This window comes from Arachis ipaensis, chromosome B2 (genome assembly GCF_059453495.1).
Source record: "Arachis ipaensis isolate K30076 ecotype BB chromosome B2, ASM5945349v1, whole genome shotgun sequence".
Taxonomy (NCBI): Eukaryota; Viridiplantae; Streptophyta; class Magnoliopsida; order Fabales; family Fabaceae; genus Arachis; species Arachis ipaensis.
In genome coordinates this window covers 44,781,306-44,788,369 of record NC_142437.1, presented here as the reverse complement: position 1 = coordinate 44,788,369, position 7,064 = coordinate 44,781,306, and positions in this window count along the sequence as shown.

Below are 7,064 nucleotides of genomic sequence, written 5' to 3'. Positions count from 1 at the left end.
CTTTCGGTTGTGAGGAAAAAGGGTTTTCAAGCAAGAAATGAAAGATTAAAAGAACTAAGCAATAAAAGAACTAAACAATGATCAAAATTGGAAATTGATGCAAGCAAAGGTAAAAAGGATCAAAACTAGTGAAAATGCAATTGAAGAGCCTTGACTTGGGAGTGAGGATCTAAGGAATCCTATCATTGCCATAACCACAACTATGGTAATTATCATGAGTCAATCTCGCCTAGTCAACCCCAACCATCGAGGAGTAAGTCAAGCAAGCATAATTGACCTTAATCCATAAGTCCTAACTAACTTACCAAACTAGTTGATAAAAGGCTAGCGTCAATGGAAACAAGAGTCAACTAACTACCCAAGAATTACCACTAAATGTCGGACATTATGACTCTAGTATCTTAGGAACTCAAACCACAAGCCAAGGTTGGAAAATTTATTCAAAATCTAGAGTTGGCATTTTCACAAACACCTTGTGTGCATAAAAGTGAAGCATGAGAAATTGTAAGGGAACTTGGAAAACTATAACTAACTATCAACAAAACCAAACATAAACAAGCAAGCAAACATAAAGGAAGCATGAAATGTAAAATTCATCAATCAAAATTCCAAGAAACACAAAATTACAATATGAACAAAGTAACTTGAACCAAGAGAAATTGCAAGTAAAAGTGCTTGAATTAAAGAGGAAATTGAGAGTACTTACAATTGATGAATTAAAATGGAAATCAAAACTTGCTATAAAATGCTACAGTAAAAGTTGATAAATCCTAGGAGAGCTATCTACTCTACACTACTCCTACTCCTAATTACTATGAAAACTATGTAAAAATTGCTCTAATGCTCCCCCCATGTGCTTTCCTTGATAGGTGTTGAAGTCTCCTTTATATAGCACTCCAAAATAGCATTTCAGCCATCCAAAATGGGCCAAGAGGCCTCAGAAATCGCAAAGCACGTGCATCTTTAATGAATTCACGTGCAGGGACCTGTGCGGACGCACAAATGTGTGCATTTTGTGCGTCCGCACACGCGGCTGAAAATCGACCTGTGCGTACGCACAGGTGTGTGTGTGTACGCACACATGGAAATTCTTGTATGTGCGCGCGCACGCAAGGCTGTGCGCATGCACACTTTGCTGTGTGTGCTTTTCCTTGTTTTCTTCAACTTCATGAGAGCTCCTAGGTACGAGCAACTTGCTCTTCCCTAGTGTCTTCATCCTCATCAGAGGATGAGTAATCATCAAAACTCATGTACTCCAGAAGTGCATGCAAAGGAACCTCTATGGTCTCTATATGAGCCTTAGCTTCCTTTAATTCTTGGATAGAGGTTTCTTGAGTGGAAATTGAGTACTCAGAGGGTGTGCCTTTGCTAGTGTTTAACGCCAGCTCTGATGGCTATTTAGGCATTAAACGCAAATGTTGTGCACCCTTACTGGCATTAAACACCAGTTCCCTTACCATTTTGGGCGTTGAACGCCCAGCAGGGGTATCCACGCCAGCTTTCCTGTCTAGTTAGGTGTTGAACACCCAGTGAGGGGTTCCTCACTGGCGTTCAGCGCTAGAGTTCCTGCCTGTTTGGGCGTTGAACGCCCAGCCAGTGCTCCCTGGCTGGCATTCAACGCCAGCTCTACTGCCAGGATGGGAGTTGAACGCCCAGTGAGGGGTTCCTCGCTGGCGTTCAGCGCTAGGCTTGCTGCCATTCTGGGCATTGAACGCCTAGTGAGATCTTTCTCACTGGCGTTCAGTGCCTTTCCAGTCTCTCCAGATTCGGCCTCTTCCTCAGTGGTTATGGCCTTACACTCTTCTCTTGGATTCACCTCAGTGTTACTAGGAAGAGTGTCAGGAGGAGTCTCAGGGATCCTCTTGCTCAGTTGACCCATTTGTACCTCCAAATTTCTAATGGAGGACCTTATTTCATTCATAAAACTATGAGTGGTCTTAGAGAGGCTAGAGACTAGAGTGACTAAGTCAGAGAGGCTCTGCTTAGGGGTCTTCATATTCCCTTGAGAATATGGGAATGGTGGTCTATTGTTGAACCTATTCTGGTTCCTTCCACCTTGATTATTATTGAAACCTTGCTGAGGTTTCTGTTGATCCTTTTATGAAAAGTTAGGATGATTCCTCCATGAAGAGTTGTAGGTGTTTCCATAGGGTTCTCTCATGTAATTCACCTCCTCCATGGTGGGTTGATCAGGATCATAAGCATCTACATCAGGAGATACTTCTTGGGTACTGCCAGCTGCAGTTTGCATTCCAGTTAAAAGCCGAGAGATCATATTGACCTGTGATAAACCCATATTTCATGAGTTCTTTTGTGCTTAATTAGAGTGATTTATTCAACTCTTCACCTACTTATTCACATTAATTGTATGGTTTTACTTTCCCTTCCTTATTATGTCATATTGTGAAAAACATGTTTCCTAAGCTTTAAAATCAATTAATTTAATTACCTTTATTTCCATTCGATACCGTGATTAGTGTGTTGAGTAGTTTCAGATTTTCTAAGGCAGAATGACTTAAAGGATGAAAAAGGAAACATACTAAAATGGAAGGAGGAGGCAAAACGGAGCTTTAAGGAAACTGGTATCCACGCGATCGCATGGATGACGCGATCGCGTGCCAAGCACGAATCAGAAGCGATGCGGCCGCATGACTGACGCGACCGCGTGCCTTAAGCAGAACGCACATGACGCGGTCGCATGACTGACGCGACCGCGTGACAAGGAAAAGCTCCAAATGACGCGATCGCGTGACCCACGCGGACGCGTGACAGAGGCCACGTATCAGAATTTACAGAATACGCCCCCAATAAATTCTGAAGCCCTTTTTGGCCCAGATCCAAGTACAGACAGCATAGAGCAGAGGTTATAAAGTGTGGGAATGCACCCATTCAAGAGGAGAGCTCGCCAATTTCTAGTTTTCATGATTTAGATTTAGTTTAGAGAGAGATTCTCTCTCTCTTTTAGGATTTAGGACTTCTTTTTGTTTTGGGAGTAACTCTAGATCCAGGTTTTAATGTTCTTTTATTTTAGTTTTACTTTTATCCCAACATTTGAATTGATTATTATAATTTGATTTATGAATTATTCCATGTCACAGATTGTTCTTTGAATTAATGATATTTGAGGTATTTTCAGTTTATGATTGTTCTCTTTGATTTAAGTTACCATTGCTTCCCATCTAAGGATATTTTTATTATTCCAGCAATTTTACTTTTTCCCCTTTTGGTTCTGGTTAAGAATTTAGTAACTCAACAGTTATTAAACTCAACATAATTGATAATCGTTATCTTGCTAATTGAGCTGAACCTAAGTAATCCCAACCTTTTCTTAGGAAATAAATAGGATTCAAAGGTCAATTCAATTAGTCCCTTGACTTTCCTTGCCCTGGTACAGGTTGACCAAGTGGAATTGAGATACAACTTTCATTATAGTTGAGAGGGATAGCCAAGTTGGACTTCTAATTTCCCTTATCTTGCCAAAAGTTGTTTTACAGTTATTATTTATTTTTTTATTGCCATTTAATTCACTCGTCATTTAAATTACTTGCTTCTCACCTTCTAAACCTCGATTACAACCTTTATAACCAATAATAAGAACATACTTCCTCGCAGTTCCTTGAGAAGATGACCCGAGGTTTGAATACTCGGTTAACAATTTTTAAGGGGTTTGTTACTTGTGACAACCAAAACGTTTGTATGAAAGGACTTTTGAAGGTTTAGAAACTATACTTGCAACGAGGATTTATCTGCAATTTTCTAGACCACGCAAAAGTTCTCTCATCAAAATGGCGCCGTTGCCGGGGAACTGCTAATGTATGCCTTATTATTGGTTATTGTAAATATTTTTCTTTTGCTTGTTTATTTATTTTTGTCTTTCCTTTTTATCTTTATTTGCTATTATGAACTCTCACCCCTCTCGCTTTGAGTTTGGTTCTAATATTGTTAAAGGAAATAGAAGTTACAGCAGGAATGTGCATCAAGGTCAGACCAATTAAGGATGGATGGAACCAAGAGGATCTAATCAACCCTTTTGGCAGCAACACCCTCCGAGATATCCTGGACAAAGACCATTCTACCGTGCATACCCAGCTGAAAGACATGGTGGACAACCTTGTAACTACCAACAAGCCCCACCCCATGTATATGAACCATCCTTTCAACATAACCTCAAACCACCACACTCACAAGCTTCTCTTAACCATTCGCCATCATATGATCCTTCCTTACCCCAATACTAATCCAATCGTTCCCAATCATCACCACTTTCCTTTGTATCATGTCCAAGTCTGGCAAACCGCGAAGCAGAGGATCGCCTAAAAGAAACAGTAATTAAATTTCAAACAACCATTCAACAACTGGAGCAAGCACTAATTCAATGGGCCACTAGACGCTCAAATATACAAGGATCAACCACAGCTCCATGTGGACAGCCCGAAGAAGAGCGTAGCATGAAAGAAATACTAGAGACTCCAGTGGACAAGACAGAGAATGAATTCATACTAGAACAAGTGGAAGAAGCTGTCATTGTTCAAGAAGAAGAATTGGTTGAAGATCTAGGAGATGCTGAACTTCCTTGGGAATCCAGAATTGAGGAAAACCCCGTCCAAAATGCTACAGTTGATGCTAAGGAGGATACCCTACAATCTCCAAGGCAAATCGTTTATGAAGAATCAGACGGAATAATCCAAGAAGCAATTTTCCTTGATGATGATAGTCACAAGTCTAGTTCTCCTAGTGATGAACTTGCGTCCGCAAGTGAATTCTCTGAGAGCGAAGGATTTTCCCCAAGTGAATATGAAGATGATGCGGAGGTAGATTTCTCTCAACCTCCAATCTATGACTCGAGTGATGAGGAAGACATAGAGGACTTTGACCAGGATACAGATACTATTGAAGATCTTTGCAAGGAAATGGAATAATTCACAGAAGAGCACAAGGAAATAGAACTTGCAGAACCACCAAAAACACCAATTCCAAGGCCATTACCACCTAATACAAGCTTCAAGTGGGTACAATCCTTAACTTATAGCTTTACTTATTCACTTGAATATGGTTTGCTTGAAATAGAAGGCCAACTTAGAGCTCTCTGCGGCTTTAAGAGTAAGAGGGAATTGGCTCGTACTCAGAACTGGTGCACCAGGTTCAATAAGGTTCCGCACTTCACCTTGAAGTACACGGATTGGTATCATGCTCAATTGCATGGATCACGGAGAACGTTTGGTCACCACGGTGAGATTCTACTTTTTAAACCGCCCGGATGGAGACATGTAGACCAAGACGGAGGCGGACTTAAACGCAAGGCTTGGAATCCTGAGGTTTATTCTGACATTTGTTACCCCAGGAGCCTAAAAATTTGTTTGAAGCTGCTCAGAAGCTTCACATGCTTAGTTTGGGACCCCGGAGGCTATTGGCATTCCAAGCACTGGTGGAGATTTTTGGACGAATTTAAACATAAACCACCATAACAGGATACTCCTCCAATGTCCAACTTAAGGACTTTAACTAAAAGTGCTAGGTGGGAGACAACCCAACATGGTATGGTTGCTTCTTTTTCAATTTATTTCTTGTTAATTGCTTTCATTTTTCCTTTTTCATTTTAATTTATTAAACCTGGAATCATGCATAAGCATTCATGATAGTCATTGCATTCTGTATTTTTCATGCATATAAAAAAAAGGGTGCACGATGTGACCGCATGCCCCATGCGATCGCGTCATATCGCGAAAAATACCACCCATGCGACCGCGTGACCCACGTGGCCGCGTGATATATATATCGGCGTAAGGATCCAACGAACAGAAAGTTAGGCTGGAATCGTGCGTCCCTTGTGCGTTTCGCACAAATTGGCCCACGCGATCGCATGCCCCATGCGATCGCGTCACTTGCACAATGTCAATCCCACGCGACCGCGTGAGCGACGCGATCGCGTCGCATGGATTGCATATCACCCCAAAAAGGAGACAGAGAGTTGCGCTGAAACAGCGCTGGAGTCGTGCGTTTAGCACAAATTCCAGCGACGTGATCGCGCGACCCATGCGATCGCGTCGCCCCTCTTTCCCCCCCTCATGCGATCGCGTGACCCATGCGATCGCATCACCCCCATTTTCATCCCAACCACGTGACCGCGTGACCCACGCGGCCGCGTGGATTCGAAAATATAACCCCCCAGCCCGTGAACCCTATCAGTCGCGCAACCCCCCTTCACCCCCAACCCTCTTCTCCTTCTCTCTTCTTCTTCCCCCAGCCACCGCCGGCCAGCCACCACACCACCACCCCAACGACGCCGCCCAGACGCCACCGCCGTACCACCCCCTCCCCTTCTCTCTTCTTCCTTCTTCATCTCTCCTCCCCTCTCCACCACTGCCAACCGCGAGCACCGCCCAGCCACCACCGGCCGTCCAGCCGCGCCCCCCTCTCCGCCACCCACCCCCTTCAGCCAGCAACAACCACCGCCCTCCTTTCCCCTATCCTCTTCCTCTCTCACTAACCCTAATACCTCCCCCCACCACTGCCACCTCAGCCGCCACCGCGACGCCGTGCACCACCACCGCGCCGGACGCCGCCGCAGCCACCTTCTTCCCTGTTCTACCCCTTCCGCTTACCAGGTTCCGCAACCCGCAACCCTTTTTATCCGTTCGTCACTTTTCTATTTTTTTTATTCCGTTTATGTTCATGATTAGGATAGCTAGACTTGCATGTTGTAGTAGATTTTTAGGTTGTTAGGTAGCTTAGGCTGTGGTTAGTGGATCTAGGTTTGTTTACTTGCACTGTTCTTACTTCTGTTTTATCCTATGTGCAAAAATCTGTTGCTGCTATAATCATGATTCATATACTGCTTTCTTGTATGTTGCTGCTGTTTACATTGAATTTTTATGTTTATTTTATATCTATGTACATGCAGCTTGATTTTTTAATTCATATGAACTGATATGATTGCTGTTTATTTTCCGAGACAATCCAATTTTAGCCGGAATGCTGCCCAAATTTTTTGAAAATTGTTTTCATTCTTGTTTTGGTTTGGCAACTCTGTTTTACTCTGCTTCCCCCAAACCATTTCATGAATG